This window comes from Cavia porcellus, unplaced genomic scaffold (assembly GCF_034190915.1).
Source record: "Cavia porcellus strain 051 isolate PalLab524CR breed Dunkin Hartley unplaced genomic scaffold, mCavPor4.1 scaffold_20, whole genome shotgun sequence".
In the NCBI taxonomy this organism is placed as follows: Eukaryota; Metazoa; Chordata; class Mammalia; order Rodentia; family Caviidae; genus Cavia; species Cavia porcellus.
In genome coordinates, this window is record NW_026947503.1 from 27,865,532 (window position 1) to 27,882,307 (window position 16,776).

Here is a 16,776-nt window from a genome sequence, read left to right on the forward strand (position 1 = left end):
GCTTTCTAAAAAGAGATTTGGGTTTTTTTTTTTTTACTTTTTTTTTTTGCTTTATATTTAAGAATGAGCTTTTAATGAAACAAAGGACATCAAAATAAAAAAGGGAAATGCAAGAAGTTAAAAAAGCCTGCTGGAGACAACAACAACACATTACTGATTCAGATTTTTTGGGGGAATTCAAAGTCACCCATTAATGAGGAAATAATAAGATTCTTGCAGAAATTTAGCTGAAGGTCAGCAGTTTTCCTTTAATGACACTGAGGCTAAAGTCATTTCTATGTGATATTGTTGCTGTTGTTGAATTTTTGTGGATTCTGATAAATAGATGTACATATATCAAAATCTGTGGTTTAAGTATATTTTTTTCTTTTACATCTTGTCAGAAATCTGCCCCGAGGCCATCTTAGACTTAAGAAGACATATTAAAACATCACCCATAATTGAATAACATTTGTTGGTTATGAGAAAAGTTGGAGTTTCTGAGTATTTCCGGATTTTTATTGACTATACAAGTATTCAGTATGTTATAGATGCTTCTGAGTGTATACAATAGACATAAACAAATTGGGTTGTGGTGATGTTTCTAAGTGGGTGTAATAGGTGAAATTCAAAGCTTCATTCTTTTATTCCTTGAAACTGATTTTCTTACCCACATCAAAGTACTTATCAAACGTTAGTTACCTAATATCTTAGTAATAACTATTTTCCCAATCTCTTATGCTTGCGGCGAGAAGAGAATATGCTCTTAAAGAGCCCCCAGACTAAACATTGCTGTGCTCCTGGGACTGTAACACAGATAGCACAGGCGATAGTCTTTTATGGCAGATTATTCAGCTGTGGTTCTCTTGCTCTCAGCTAACTAAAATCGTGTGGTCACGCACTTTTGTTTTTCTCTGTAAAGCAAGCTTCTCAAGATTCAACAAAAATAGTTTTAAAGTTACCTTCAAACAAGTACAAATATCTCCGCTTTTTGTTTCTACATATTTTCTCTCAAATTGGCTGTGGTGTGCTGAGCTCAGTTAGTTCAGGCTCATTGCAATTGGTTTATGCTGAGGGTATGTCTATAATTAACTTTTTTTATAATAGCAAGTATGGTTTCCATCCGCTTTCCATCAATTTTTCATTGTTTGACAGTTTTGGTTTTATTTGTGGGATTGGAAATGTTGGGAGAGGCTAATCGAAAATAAATTCTTATATTTTCAGGTTAAATACACATCTGCTGCCAAAAAATAACTTCTCTTCAATAACTTCTGTTTCTTTTACTTAGCATTTGCTGAGTGCTTATCATCTGGTGGTATTATGCTTTTTAATTGCTAGAATAATGTATGTAAAGAGCAAGCCATTTAGTGATGTGTACAGTACCACCTGTTGGAATTTATACCAAGTTCTCTGGAATGATTATTTCGAATGATCAGAGGTATTTGTAGGCTTCAAAGGAGCCAGGGAGGTGAATCTTAATTTTTGAGAGAGATGCATTTATACTCCTGTAAAATTTTTCATGTTTTTTTTTTCTGGAGAAAAATTAGAAATATATTGATTTTACTGTAGGTTGGAGATTCTTCCAGGTCCCTCATTTTTATAGGCTCTTGTTTCTTGATTTAGATGAACCCCTATTGACCCACCAGAATTGTAGAAATCTGCCATTGCTGTCGTACAGACACATGTGAAGGTGGCTGTGTTTGTTTCAGGGACAGGATGCCTTCTTGAAGTTTGATGCTAGAGTGAGAAGCCCTGGCTGATGTGCAGCCTACTTGGCAGAGGGAAAGACAGATACTCTTTTCCTTACCGCATTTCTACTTTAACTTATCTCCTTTCTTCTTGTTTGTAGAAAAGCTTGCCCAGAAGGCTTGTAGTTTGCCTTGTCTGGGCTTCTAGGGTAAAATACATTTGGTAAGAGTCCCTAGGATGGTTTCCTTCCAGCGTCTTGGTGGATTGAGCCCAGAGCCGATGTCTTGATTTGGGCTTTGTGAAGGAGTGGGTCCCTTAATGTGTGTGCACAATGTGGGCTTGGGAGAAAGTATCTGTAATTCATCACGGATCTCTGGTCAGGAAGAGTTTAAGGAACACTGCTATGGAAAAGTTGATCAGGATCTAGTTTAGGGTTAGACCTGGCTTCAGACTTGGCTTGGTGTTCACACCAGTCTGAAAGTCTCAAAACAACACAGCAGTGAAAGGAGCACTAGCAACATACAGTGCCTTTTCCAAAAACTTTGGATTAGAAAATTATCTGTATTCTCTAATTTTTTGGGATTAATTCATGGAACTCCACAGACAAAGAATTACCTAAGAACCATCTCATCTCCTATAATGCATGGAAAATAAGCCCCTAACTTGAGAAAGCAAAGAAATACTTACTCAACCAGTTTTCTCCCTTATCATAGCCAAGTATGATGTGTATAACAAAGTGAAAATTTCATTTGTATGTGTCTTAAAGCAGGGACACATCTCCTTCTTGTGACTCTACAGATGCTTTAAATCCATTGGTACTCCAATGATAGGACAAAACTACTGGCGATGCATAATAATATCCTGTATCTTGATAAAGATATCTGTAGTGTTACGACTGACAACACGCTGTCAATGCTACTACTAACTCGTAAAAATCCTAAAATAGAGACCCAGCGCTTGGGCGTTGGCAATGGGTTCCCCATACCTTCAAGGAAGTGCTTTCAGTAGTTATTATTAGTAATAATGACTGTAAACTCATTTGCTCTTTTCTCAGTTCTCTTTAAAACTGGAGTAAACCTCATAGGCAGAAGCCTGAATTGACTTCCAGTACGTAGATCCCCCAAATTCTCCATTTCAGAGAATATCTTTCTTTATGGAAGGTCGTTGACCTTCAGGAAAAAGTAAAGGTTTCGTGGAAATAAAAAAGCAATGTTACTTAATTTTTTTTTAAATTTCGATTTTAAATGTAAACTCATTTCATTTAGAGTTGACAGAAAATGTGAAAGCCTTTATTTAGAAAACTAAAGAGATTTAAAATTGCATCTAAATCTGATTTAATAGTTCAGGATGACGTTATAGAACTTTGAAAGGAAATGGCTACAGTGACAACCACAAAAAGAAAAAAGAAGGGGAGAAGGAGGAATACCTAGAACAAGGAGGAGAGAGAAGGGATTGAGAAAGGTAAAGAGATGGGCTTGAAAACTTATGAAGCTTAATTAACTGATCTTGTCACACGCAGCTGTTCATTTGAGTTTTGGACCTCAGAGTATTATTCCTTTTTATCACTGTCTTTTGAAATGCTAATTAGATAATTGACCATTGTTCGCTGTTCTTTGGCTACTTTTTATTCTTAAACTTTTAGAGACTAGTCCTTGAATGGGACACTCGGAGCAGCTCACCAGATGGGAAATTATGCTCTGGTCGGTAGTTACTAAGTGACCACCATGGTAGTGCTGGGGTCTGCGAAGCCCAGCTGAGTGCCAGATCTAGCCTAAGGGGTGCTTAGCGCGCCTCTTCACCCACAGACTTTCATTTTTGTAATGGCGAAGTGACTGCCTTTGTATTTTTATGCAGATTTATCAGATCTACTCAAATCAATAACAGCTCATCACCACAGAAAGCTTATTTCAAGGAGAGTTAAAGGGCTTGTCTTCAAATGATTATCAAGACATCTTTAGTTTTTCCAAAAAATTTATAAGCATATTTTTAAAGAATACTATTCTTATCTAATTAGTGCGTTCTTGTTTAAAAAATAGAATTGGATACTAAATGAGAAAACATCTTGAAGAAAAAGCATAAATGTAAGATTTGATTAGTAAGGTGGTTACTAATAAATTCATATATAGTAATCTGCAGATCTGTGGAAAAACATCCTTGACCAGTCAGACATGTCTGGGAGGGGAGGTCCCTATTCTACCTATGTATGTCACAAAGAGAACTTACTTTTCTTCTGTCTCAGACTGGTGTCATGGATCCTCATGTCTCTTTTGCACTGTACAGACAGCAAAATGACACGCCTGACCTTTTGTATAAAAACCATTAAAAATTATTAAATCTTGGTGTCGGAAAGATTGATTTCAGAATCTTTCAAGTTTTCAGTGGATTTTGTAAATTTTCAGGCAGTTTCATAAAAAGAATTTTATTGATGGGATTGGTTATTTTACATTTATGTGAACTAAACTTGTTATTTGTTTGGCATGAATGTCATAGAAAAATGTTCTCCCCTCGGGCTGTTTTTCAAAAACAAAAATTTAAAAAAGATGCATGTTTTATTGGAACATCTTACAAATGTTAAAAGCTAGAAAGGTGAAAAAATTATTTTTTTGTTAGTTAACCACTGTAAAAATTGACTGTCTTGCTGACTAGATTTATACAAACATATATATGAGCACAATTTTAAATATTTATCCAATTTTTGATTATTTAAATGAACTTGTGTTTATTGTCAAATAGTTCTTTTTTCATACTTTCATATTTGCATTTGAAATTGTTAAGATCTGTCAGATACAAGTATTTTAGAGTTGCTTTTATTTGGCTGTTACAGTGTTTCCTAATTCATTAATTCAAAAAAGTTAGTTTTTTCAGTGTTGTTTTTCTTGGGTCTGTTCGTAGAGGTCACCTCTCCTTGAATGTTTTTTGGTTAAGTGCTTTCATTCTGTATTTTCCAGATTATGAATTTGTGTCAGTTTATAAATTTGGCTATATTCCATGTGTTTTGTTGATAGGAAATAGTAGGTTTTTTTCATTTACTACAATAACTAATTAGTATTCTCATTTATATTTCCTAAAGAGTACTAACTTTCCCTTTAAAATTTTTCATAAATTATTTCTACTTCTAGTCTGACCAGTAAAAATACAGTTTCTGTGTCTTAAAACTTCTTACACTCTTATGTCTTACTAGATATTTGGAGAATTTTTCAGTGATATTTGAAATGATATTTATTTTTCTAATTTGAAATATTTGGAAATAAGACTTCACTCTAGTATATAATTTGCTTTTCAGTTTTCAAATTTGTACTTAATAACACACCTTTTGAATCTAGAATGATACATTGGGTAGTTCCACAAAATAATATTTGTTATTTCTCATTCATAAATGATCCATAATAACTGTATTTTTGATGGATTATATATTCATCTTTAAATTTCAGTATTTCCTCTTATTGTCTTTTCTTGGTATTTTTAGAGAGCTTTTGTATCACTGACTTGTTTTCTGTGGTATACAAATTTGAATTTTTCTTAATGCATCTTTTGGGGTTCTCTTATATTTCCTATTACATCTAGGTATCCTTAATACCTCTTGTGAATCTTTCACCTTAGTCCCTATTTCATAGTTTTTTTTTTTTTTTTTTCTTTCATAGCTGTCAAATGTCATGTTTTCTAGGATCTATTTACATTTTTGGCAGTATGACATGGTTTTAAAAGTCTAATTTCCCTCTGAATCATGAGTAACACACCCTCTTGCTTTTTCATGTGTAGATTTTCTTTTCTCATAGCATTTTTTAACAAGATTTTAGCAAGCCCCAAAGCTGTATTCTGTGTTCTCTGTGATGCCTGTGCAGGCATAGGCAGTAGGTACCCCAGGAGCTGCTCCCGAGCCTCTGCCAACAGGAGGCGCTAGAGGAAGCTTGGTGGCAGAGGAGGAAGGAGGGGTTTGGACTAGACTTCCTGTTCGTGGCCTTGTCACGCTGGTGGTAGGCTCCGTGTTTTCATTTTCAGTTTCCTTGCACAGCCCTGGAATCAGACAGATTAGAAATCCTAGCCACAAACCTACTGCTGTTTCTTCTTATCGCCTCTCTGTGCTGCTGGTATCCAAAATCCCAGTGACATTTTTTTTGCTTCCCCAGCCCTGGAGATGGGAAACGTTCATTTGATTGCTCAGGGCGCTTTACTCCAAATGTGAAGCCTGAAAATCATGGGTGGTGTTGTCTCAGCCACACTGGCTAACTAGCTGCACTGGCCCAGGAGGGCAGTAGTCTGCCGGTAGTTAGCTTTCTAAAAATTTCTTTCTAAACTAGGGTTTTTTAGGAAGATGATAACACCCTGATGCTTCATGTCTGATGTTTATTATTTTAAACCTAATTTCATCTCATAAGCGCTGTGTATGTCGTACATTATCAAGGGTAAAAGGGTTATTAAAATAACCTGCATCTTTTTAGGGCGTGGTAGATGGCCTAGCAAAAGGCACATGGCCTTCATCTGTCAACTCACAGTATGGAGAATAAAGTAGCCATGAGAGTAAGTCATCCTCAGTTCTGCTGGGCTTTCTTGGGAAGAGAAGGTAGGGGAGGACACACGTGGGAAAAAGGAGTTACACATTATGAAATTTGACTTAATATGTACAGTTTGTTTCTGTTTCTTTACAAAGCAGTACAGAGAATTGTTGACATCTACATTTAAGGTCATTGCAGAGCATAAAATGTAAATCAAAGTGTTACTCTTTACTAAACGCTGAAAGATAACATTTACATAACATGCTTTTAAGGTAATGAGTTAAGTTCATTATTTTTTTATTACTGTAACTGTTTCAAGAAGGTTATTTCCATACTAAAAATATTCCCTCTCCTACTTGAATCTGATTTGTCATAATTTTTGCATGATGTTATAATCTATTGTTAGGAAATGATAATTCCATTTATTTTTGTTTCATGGGGAAAATTGTTAACCAGCTGTTTCAACCGCTCCAAATAAACTTGCTTCCAGAATTTCTCCTAAGGAGCAACACTGATTGATTGGCGTGTTACTATTTTTCTGACCCTCTGCCTCGTCACTAAGGCATAGTGCAGACAGAAGTCAAATAAATTTGAGAAAAGATACCAAGGCTCTACTATTTCACAAACAGGACAGTTAGACTCTGAATTGTCAAGAAAAAAAAAATGCTGAAGAAATGTCACAGATCTATATAGTAGTAAAGGAGCTGGGTGATTTCAAAGTGAAATCTTTTTACATAAATTTCATGGTTAACTAATAATGGGAATAAAACTCTGGAGCAATATCAGAAAATTGTTATGATTTGTGCCTAATGAAGGCAGGCTTTCCCCTGTGTTCTGCTTTACCTGCCCATTGTTCTTTCTATGTGATCACATTTTCTTTTTAACCAGTTCTATGCTTCCAACTAAAGCTGTGTGCTCCCGTATAAAAGTTGCATTTTCATTTATAAATCCATAGAATATGTTTTTCAGGGAAAGGAATGTAACTCAATCAGCTTTGCATGGTTTACATAATGTGATAGTCTCATATTTACTATGTGGTTAACGAGAAATAACTGTTACTAACAAAAATCAGAGGATTTAAAAACAACGAACATTTTGCCTGGGAGCCTATGTATATCTCTATATAAATACATATAGACATCTATAAACATCATCGATCCTCCTCATGTGCACATGCCATATATATGTGGATGTGGGATGATGCTTGTTTTTATATATACATATCTATATTTATATAGCTGAAGAAGCGAAACATATTGCTTTTTATTTAAGTGACTCAGTGTGTTCTTAGGGAAGCTTTATCTTAGAGCGTTTTATCAGTGCTGGGATGATTAGATACTGCTAATGATTTGTTTTTCTGAAGGTCAGAGTTTGACAGTATAAAATGATCCCCAGAGACATTCCTGTGTTATCATTGTCCTTATATTGGATGGAAAATCTCTAGGAAAATTATTATTCTTAGGAGGAAATAAAAATCACTTTAAGTGGCTTAATAGATTTGAATTATTCATTTATGACATCTTTCTTGGTTTTGTAAGCACGCATGTGTATTTTGGAGCCTGTCTTCAGGGGATGTGAAGGTGCGGTTATCAAAGAACATTCCTGTAACCCAGAATGAATGGTCAGATCCTGATAGAGTGTAGAGGAAGAAATCAAAACCCTTCCTTTCTTCTCACAATCATTCAGGAAGTACAGTTCACACTTTGCATTTTCTATAGAATATTTTTAATAGCTTGTCTTTGGAGTGGAGAAATGACACTTCACCTGGGTTTTCTCGGGTTCTTTGTGCCTTCAGTGAAGACCATCGCTGTTTAACTGTGGTGGGCACCATGCATGTTGAGTAGAGAAGTTTGGGAGGAAGAGTGTAATTGTAATGCCCTCAAGTGTCTCAGATAAGCATCTAAGTAAAACATACACACTAGTAACTCTGGTGTAGCCGCTGGTCAGCACAACGTCTTAGGAATTTGTTAAAGAGATTTTTAAACTCTGAAATCATAGCTTTCTTGGAGACGCTTTAAAGTCGGATCTGTTTTAAAGTTGAAGGAAGGGAGACAGTTGCTAAACTATACTGTAAGCTTCTCAGTGTTACAATACATCTGAGTTTTTTTTTTAACATCTTAAATTTTCTTTCTTTCTTTTTTTAATATATTGTGTATCATGATCTTAAAAGAATGGCCAGGTGTACTCAGAGTACAGGGTTGTACACCCAAGGTGATAATTTTTCAAGACTGAAGAGCCTTTTGGGAAACTGGATGGTTTGCTGTGTTGCTAATGTGACTTTCTTTTATGCTGTCCTGACTTATCCCACTACCTCCAACCTTGTGCTGAAAATTAGTGAAGAACACTGACTTATCATTCAGATAATGATGTAGTGAGTACAGTTTGTGCGTTCTCTTTGTGGCACGCTGTGATCTGTGTGAATGCGTCAAGATGCTATGGTGGTACTGCTGCTTATTCTTATTAAAATTTTGGATAATTGTGAGAAAAAAACAAATACAAATAAGGACCCTATCACACTACTTTATTGTCATCAACTGTTATTTTCCTAGATTTACATCAAAAAGGCCTTCAAAGACTACATGATTTATATATTCTATTATCTGCTTCAATTTTGGTTTTTGTCAGTGTTACTGCAGACACACAGAATTTTTATTTTCTTGGACTATTTGTGTAATTTTAATTGACAAGTAGAAATTATTTCTGTTGGATACTTAGAAGGAATTAAAAGTGGAGTCTGGTGGCAGACACAAGAAATTCCAGTGCTCTGGGAGGCTGAGGCAGAAGGATTGCAAATTCTAGTCCAGCCTGGGCATCTCAATGACATAGCAAGAACCATATCAAAAAAAAAGGACTGGCTCCATGCAGAGGCCCTAGGTTCAGGCCCCAGTATCTCTGTCTCTCTGTGACTCTCTTTCTCACTGTGTCTGTCTGTCTGTCTGTCTCTTTCTATATATGGAATTATTGCATAATTTTAGTCAGTGCTTATGTGCTCTATGTGTTCATTTCTTTATCTGTTTTTTTCAAATATAATCTAGTATCTTTTTCTGCAGCTTCACATATTGAAAATGTCAGTGACTACTTAGGATTACCTTGTTTGATTTACTATCATGTAAGTCTTTTACATTGTTGATAATTTTTGTTATTTCCATATCTTTGCACAAATTAAGCTTTTTCCTTTTTTGTTTATATTCTACAGTATGGAGTTTTTATAGGTATTGGTAGAGTTTGCCAACTGCTCACAACAGTGTTTTAAATTTTTTTCTGTGAAATGTTATAAAGTTTCATGGAACTAAGTTTGCAGTATGTGGCTCTACCTAATGAATTGGTCTTTGCTACAATCACCTAAACATTTTATACAACAGAGAACAGATTGTTGTATTACTGGGAATGTAGAGAAAATGAACTCTATTCATTCGAAAGTTGTTTGAGATTTAGCATGTAAAAAGCATGGTCGTTTTCAAGATCTGAGTCTTGAAGCAGCATGTAAACTATTTCAACAAGTACTTATTGTGGACCATTAGTTTGCAGGATCCTATGTGACAGGTGTTGAACTGCAAAGGTGCCACAAAGAGTTTTATTTGAAAAATAATGAATGTATGAAAACATATATAGATGATCATTCATTGTAGATTTTGTTATTTTCCATTTAACTGGTCATGACAGACTTCAGAATTTGAGTCACATAAGAGAAGAATTGAAAAAGCAGTATCCAATGGTGCTTTGACTTGCATATTTTCTTGATTAGAGCTGAAGTTTGTATCTGAGGAATCTGCATTGCTTTACTGCTATCAATTACAAGTATATGTGGCCTTGCTTGTGCTGAGAGTGTTCATAAATCTTCTAATTTTTATCCCTAATTTGCTTCCCTCCTCAGCTTGCTTATTTCATTTGAAGACATTTTCATCTTTCTGGTTTCGCAAACCTAATCCCAGGGAATTATCCAAGACTCCAGTTTCTTGTATGTCATGCATCCAAAGTCACCACCAAGTTTTGTTAGCTTATATCTGTTACCTGTTCTTGCATAGGGAACACTCAGTGCTTTAAGTTATTAACTATTTCATTTGCCCACAAATCTGTATTTAGCCCAGCAGTTTGGACCAAGGTCTCTTTTACTAATCTTCCTGGAGGCCGCCTCCTTGTGTAGGTGCGGTCACACAGCAGGTGGGCAGACGGGGTAGGTTCTCGGGAACCATCAGTGCTATTGGCTCAGTTATCAGGTGTGTCACCTGGTTTCACTCTCCAGAAGCTGGCCTGGAATTCTTCATATCCTGGCAGGAGAGTAAACAGCAACCCCCAGAGCAATGCAGTTAGCACTCTGCTTATACACTTGATGATGTTCTGTTGGATAAAGCAAGCCACTCAGCACATTCCATGTCATGGTGGCGGAAGACTCCATAGGAAGGTCTCACAACAGTCTGTGACAGATTGCACCTTTCAGGAGTTTAGCTACTTCTCATGACTTCTGTTAGTGCTCTGTAGCGTTCTTACAACACATAGGCTTATCGTCGGACTCCTTGCTTTAACCTTTGATGGCCATCGGTTTGTTTTTTAATAGAGTAGTAATCCTTGAACTCTTAAGTCAGATATTAGCCTTCTTCAACTTAAAACACTTCAGTAACATCCCACTTAATACAAAACTAAAGAAATTACAGTGGCACATGGCATCCCAGATTCCTCCAAGAGTGCACTGATTCCTTTCGCACTCTGACCTGCTTGTTTCCTTCTTGGTGTTCTTCCAGAAAGCTCTGCAAGATCCTCACTCGGCACTTTGCATTTGCCATCTCCTCTCCTGAAACACTGCGTCAGGCTCTCCATGGGGCCTTTCATGTCTCTAAAGTCTTTGCTCAGATGTTCTGTCATCAAGGAATTCTGTGTCCGCCCTGTGGAGGAACCAGGTCTTCTACTGTTGCGTTGTTTTTCCCCACCTCCCACTCCGGATCATTCTCACTGCTTGTGCTGCAAGAGGCCAAACATTCCCCAGCTGTGTAATCCAACTTCCTGCTCTCAGTCTCCTGATTGGGGTCAGTCAATGGGACACTTGATCTTTCACTAGTTTTAAGCTTTTGAAACAATGACACTGCATTAATTATTTTAGTTTTGGATAATAAAAGTTAGCATTTCATGAAGCAATTTCTGAGTATTTAGACAGTGGATACTATTGGCTCCACTGAATAGTCAGGGACTCTCAAGTTGAGATCACACGACATACTCTACGTAACTAAACTGAGAAATAGAGAAATCATCTCATAGTCTCATATTCACTGGTCTTTTTGTCTATCATCCTGTCTCTAACCAATCACTTAATTACAGGTCTTACCTCTGTGTTTGCAACCTGTCTTCTTAACTCACCACCACCGCTGTTACCACTGTCCTGTGGTCACTTAGCCTCATCCACTTTCTTCTGAGGACGTGTTTGCCTCAAGCCTTCTTTCCCTGGCCTCTTGAGTCACCAGCCTCTTCTGTATGGCTTTTCAACATTGCAATATGCTCATGTCTCTCCCATCTTAAAATTAAAGATGGATTTTAAAATTTAAAGATGGATTTAAGCATTTGCACACACACCCCAGATTTTGAAATTAACTTTCCGCCTCAATTAGTTCTTTACTTTGCATAGCTAGGCTTGCTCACATCACATTCTGTGGATAATGCACTATGATGTGTCTTCTTTCCACAACTCTCTCCCTTTGTAAAGCTGCACATTAAAGTCACGCTGACATGTCATATTGGCTAGGGCCTTCCTTTTTTTTTTTTGTACCAGGGATCAAACTCATGACCTCGCCCTTGCCAGGCAGGTGCTTATGCCACTGAATTAAATCGCCAGCATTGGACTTTGATCACATCCTTCCTTCAGAATTCCTACTGTTTTCCAAAACTCAGCTAAAGTGTATCTTTTTTGGAGAGATTTTCTTAATTCTGGAAAGTAAGTTGACTGTTCCTCTAATTTATCTTTTTGCTCCCTGGGGCGTACATGTTAGGTCACAACTCTAGAGGTACTTAGTCTTCTTGATTGAAATGTAGTTTTCTGAGAGTGGGGATCTTGCCCTCAGACTTTGTATTCTAGCTGTGTCCTTGTGCCTAGCTCAGCATGGAATATAGTAAATGCTCAATTTTGATGGAAGAGTCTACCATACTCAACCTTGTGAGGCCATTTCTGTCTGTTAAGTGTTGGTGTTATAGGGCCAAGCAATACATAACTCTTTTTACAGACTTTTATCTTCCTGGGTTTGCATCTGAATTTAGGGAGGTTTCTTAATCTTGTTGGAATTGTTTTCATCTTTAAAAAACTAATACTTTTTGGAATAAGCAGAATCAAATGTGCATATTTATTAACACTATGCTTGGCACATAATTAATATTTAATTTTGTCACATCAATGCAGGAATAAACTATACATACATATTACAGATCGGATAATGTATAAATGATATAGGTGGTATAAATTAGTAGATACTAGAAATGAAATGTAATTCATAGGCATCAATTACATTGTGTACCAATATGTTTTTACATGTATTCTTTTTACTCAATTACTATTTTTTCTTCTTTTCATTTGATGATTTTTATTTACAAAAAGGTTCTGCAAAAAATTCAAGTCCTTTCCTCTCCTAGACCTGAATCCTGGAAGAGGCTTTAACTGCAGTGTATCTTTAAGAAACAGTTTTAAGGGTTGAAGCATTAGCAAATATGTATTTTTTTTTAAATTATGTTTAATGATTGCTTGGATTACCTGTCACGTTTTCTTCATTTTACTGAGTTTTCAGATCTTCTCCTCAGCCTTGTTTATTGACCAGCATGCTGGTCACAGAGATTGTTCTACTTGTATATGCTTATCTGTGCTTACATGTGTGATATTTCTACACATATACTCACTAAGGGAATCTCTTAAGTAAGTAAATGTGAGATCAGTTTGCTTGGTGCCTTGACGCATTGTCATCACAGGATACCATCAAAATAGTTTTTGAAGAATGTCAGGATTCAGGAAGAAGGTACTAGTTAGCAAAGGGGAAGAGATACAGAAGAGGTGTGAGGAGCTGTGGAAGACAGAGAAACCTGGTGTTTGAAGAATGACCTTTGATCTTTCAGAAGAGGAATACATATCAAAAGCTTATCTGTGTGAGAGAATTCACATGCAAAGCAAATCTAAAACATAGATCTTAACTTATCTTTGTAGATTATGGTTTGGTCTTAGATGGAGGAAAAAAAAAAAGACCAGGCTTCTACCCAAGGGAATTTTTATGTTTATGCTAACTCAATTAGCATTAATTAACTGGGACTACCAGTAGTGCTAGTTGTCAGTCCTCCGACTTTCACATCTAATATATTACAAAGAGAAGAAAATGATTTTAGGAATTATTACATAGTAAAGATGGGATAGAGAATTATTTCTTGTTATGGATGTTTTAAAAATTTAAAACATATTACTTCTGATATATTAATACAGGGGTAAGTAGCTTTAAAAAACATAGGAAGCAAAATCATCTTGTGGCCATTAAATGTTATTGCATTTTCCAAATACTATATATAGTTAGAAGTAATGGAGATTTTCTTAACAAATGGAAGGATGCGTTTGTAATCTATATGGTAAGCTCTGAGAGGGTTAGATATTTATGGAACAATTATAAGGAGCAATTTTTAAAATTCCAAAAATAATATTGGTTAGGAAGTCTATACTTTCCACTGTTTGGTAACACATGTATTGAATCATTCACTCAGTTATTGTGGTACCCAAAGTGTTGCAAATTTAGACATTTACTTGGAGATGGGTTATTGATGTTTAAGGAAAAAAAATCCTGGAGGACTGAGAAGGTTCAGGAACCAGTATAGTATTATAAAACTGAGCTGTTTGTCTTCCACTCTTCAAGTTAGGTCTTAGAGAGATTTTGTTTAATGAGAGTAACGAACCCAAAAGAATTACCAGGAAGCACCCTAAAGTAAAAGAACAGTTATACTTCAGTGAGCAGGGGGTAAGGGGGGGTCTAAAGTCTTCATAGTGAATGATGCTCTGTTTACCAGGTGAAAATTTGCATAGGCAAAAAGCTCATTCATTAGGGGAATCACTGCCTGTGATGACCTTTTAAAGCTTCAATCAGGGGATTTTATGTATTGCTGGAAGCAGCAGTTGACTTCCATGAGTTTATTATCTTTTCACTGTGCTCTAGGTGCTGGGTACTGTTGTCCAAGAGTGCTGAATTTACTTGTTGAAATCTTAACTAGTTTATTCCCTCAAAGTAGTACTATACCTTTTCCAGGTATTTTTCTTATTCCTGATCTTCTATAATGTTCATTAGTCTAAATCTTAGAACAAAAGTTTTTTTGATTTTTTAAATTTTCATTTTGAAAACATTCTGAGCATGTTCAAGGTAAATGTCCCCATGTGGCCTTCATGAAGCTTTAACAGTTACCAACATTCTACCATTTCCCCCCAAGAACAGAGACAGTTGTATTTCTTTGGATCCAGTTAGGATGCAGTCCTGAAAACAGATTCACGCAGTCTTGAAAATGTTCTCCCTGTTCTACCATTATGCACAGAAAGTTCTGTCCATCCCACCTACTCTCTGGCCTCTTGATTTTAATTAAATTCTAATAATGGGTTATGAGATCTTTGAAGTCAAGAACTCTATAATTTTTATTAATAGATTATGAGATCCTTAAAATCAAGGGGAACATATATATACCTTTTTCTTCTGATTAAAATGTAAGAGTCTTCCTTGTGGAGATAGACAATAATACTGTTTTGGTGATTTTGCAGTCTAATCTAAAAACTTGATATGAGATATATCTGTTGCTGTTTAGCTTAACAATTTACTCTAAGCATTTTCTGATGGCCCTGAATGAAACCATGATCTTTAAGGAGAGAATAATCTTCCATCATATGAATCTTCCATAATTTATTTAAATAGTTTCTTAGTGTTAACCACTGTTTTCAACATCATTTGTATGTAACAATTAGTTGCATTGGCAATGACAGTATTAGGGTATTATTAGGGTATTAGGTACACTAGGAATTTATTAGGTACAAGGCTTTTGGTATAAGTTGCCAATTTGCTATCCAGGAAGACTGTGCCAGTTTGAAGTATTTTTATCTTATTAACTTGGTGGCAGAAATAGTATCCAGTTGTCCTTTTGAAACTTGGTATTTTCTGGATTATTAATGGCACTGAACATTTTCATGTTCATGATTCTGATTTCCTGTGTTAAATAAGGTGTTATCTGGGATTGCAATGAATAGTGCATGCCAATTAATTTAGCTCCAGATCTTGTGCTTTGCAGCAGTGATTGATTATTTTTAGTATTTCACAAATCAGTTCTTGCTGTCTTTGGAGCCAGAATATCTGCCTAAGTGCAAGGTACATTATTTGAAAGTTGATTTTATGTTTTTCTGTATTATTTTTCAAAGTTGTTACTCTGTATGGGTTTAATGTCTATAACATCAAAGGAATTAGTTAAAAACTATTTGTCTAAGAAGTATATTCTCAGGTTCAAATTGTCTTGATAAACAAATTAAGTAGTGATTTTTAATGACTTACTGTATTTGACCAAATTTAGGATGTATTTAACTACTTTTGGAGTGAAGTTAGAAAATAAAGGCCATGGTACAATTTTTGTATCTAGTGAAGTAAAAGTTGTCATTATCACAAGTCAGCTTCTCATGCTGAGATAGCACTTTTGCCATATGAAAATTTCAATTTCATCATTAGGAAATGAATGAAAATATTTTACATTATTAAAGTAGTCTAGGTAAATATTTTTAGCCTCTGAAAAAGCAGAGAATGCTTTTCACTATTGAAGCTGCTTTATTACCCAAATCTAGGTTGTCAATATAAAAATAAAATTAATATTTTATTAAAATTTCCTGCCCTTCCTTGCCTCCAATCATATATTGCTGAACTGAGCTCATATATCCTAAAAATTATTTACTACATTGTGGTAAAAAATAATATTAAAAATAAATTGTTATGTGGAAGAAACATTCAAAACAAATCTACCCAGACATCAACAGGATATTATTACCCCAAAGAAATGACGACAGTTTGCCAGCTTGATGCGTAGAGGAAGGAAATTTACAAACATCTCCAAGAGAGGCATGTTGAGCGGTTAAAGGAAATGAGGCACGTCCTGCTTTTATTGTGCTTATTGGAGTGGGATTCCCAGAAGACTGAACAAGGCTGTCCTGAGACCTCTGTTTGGCAAAGATCTTGTTGACTCATATTTTATTTTTGTTTCAGTAAAGGTCTGCTATTGTTCAGATTTCTAATGCAGCTCATAAACACACAGGCAATATCATTTCCCCTTCTTCTGACTGATGTATACAAATAAATGAAAATCTCTCATCATCATTAACCAGGGCTCTGTTCACATGAACCACAGAAGAGGAACAAAGAAGGCCACTTAGAAGAGAGGGCCTTTAAATGGAGATCTTAGTTCACAGATTTGAAAGTATGTGAAATTGTATTTTAGAGTTTTAATCATCAGATATTGAGGGAATTTATTACTTTCTGTTGAGATGGAAGAGGAAGGCGGAGGTAAAGATTTATGTAACTTGTATTTCAAAATCCTAGTCTTTGTTAAAGAGTTTTCTGTTGACCTCTAAGTCCTGAGGCGTTGGATCACTAGG

The 16,776-nt window shown here is 35.7% G+C and overlaps 1 protein-coding gene across 7 annotated transcripts in view; it reads left to right on the top strand.

The window, feature by feature from the left end:
• Nucleotides 1-16,776, top strand: part of Tcf4 (transcription factor 4) — a 331,213-nt gene that overhangs the window by 50,612 nt on the left and 263,825 nt on the right. The gene's annotated exons all lie outside the window — the stretch shown is intronic.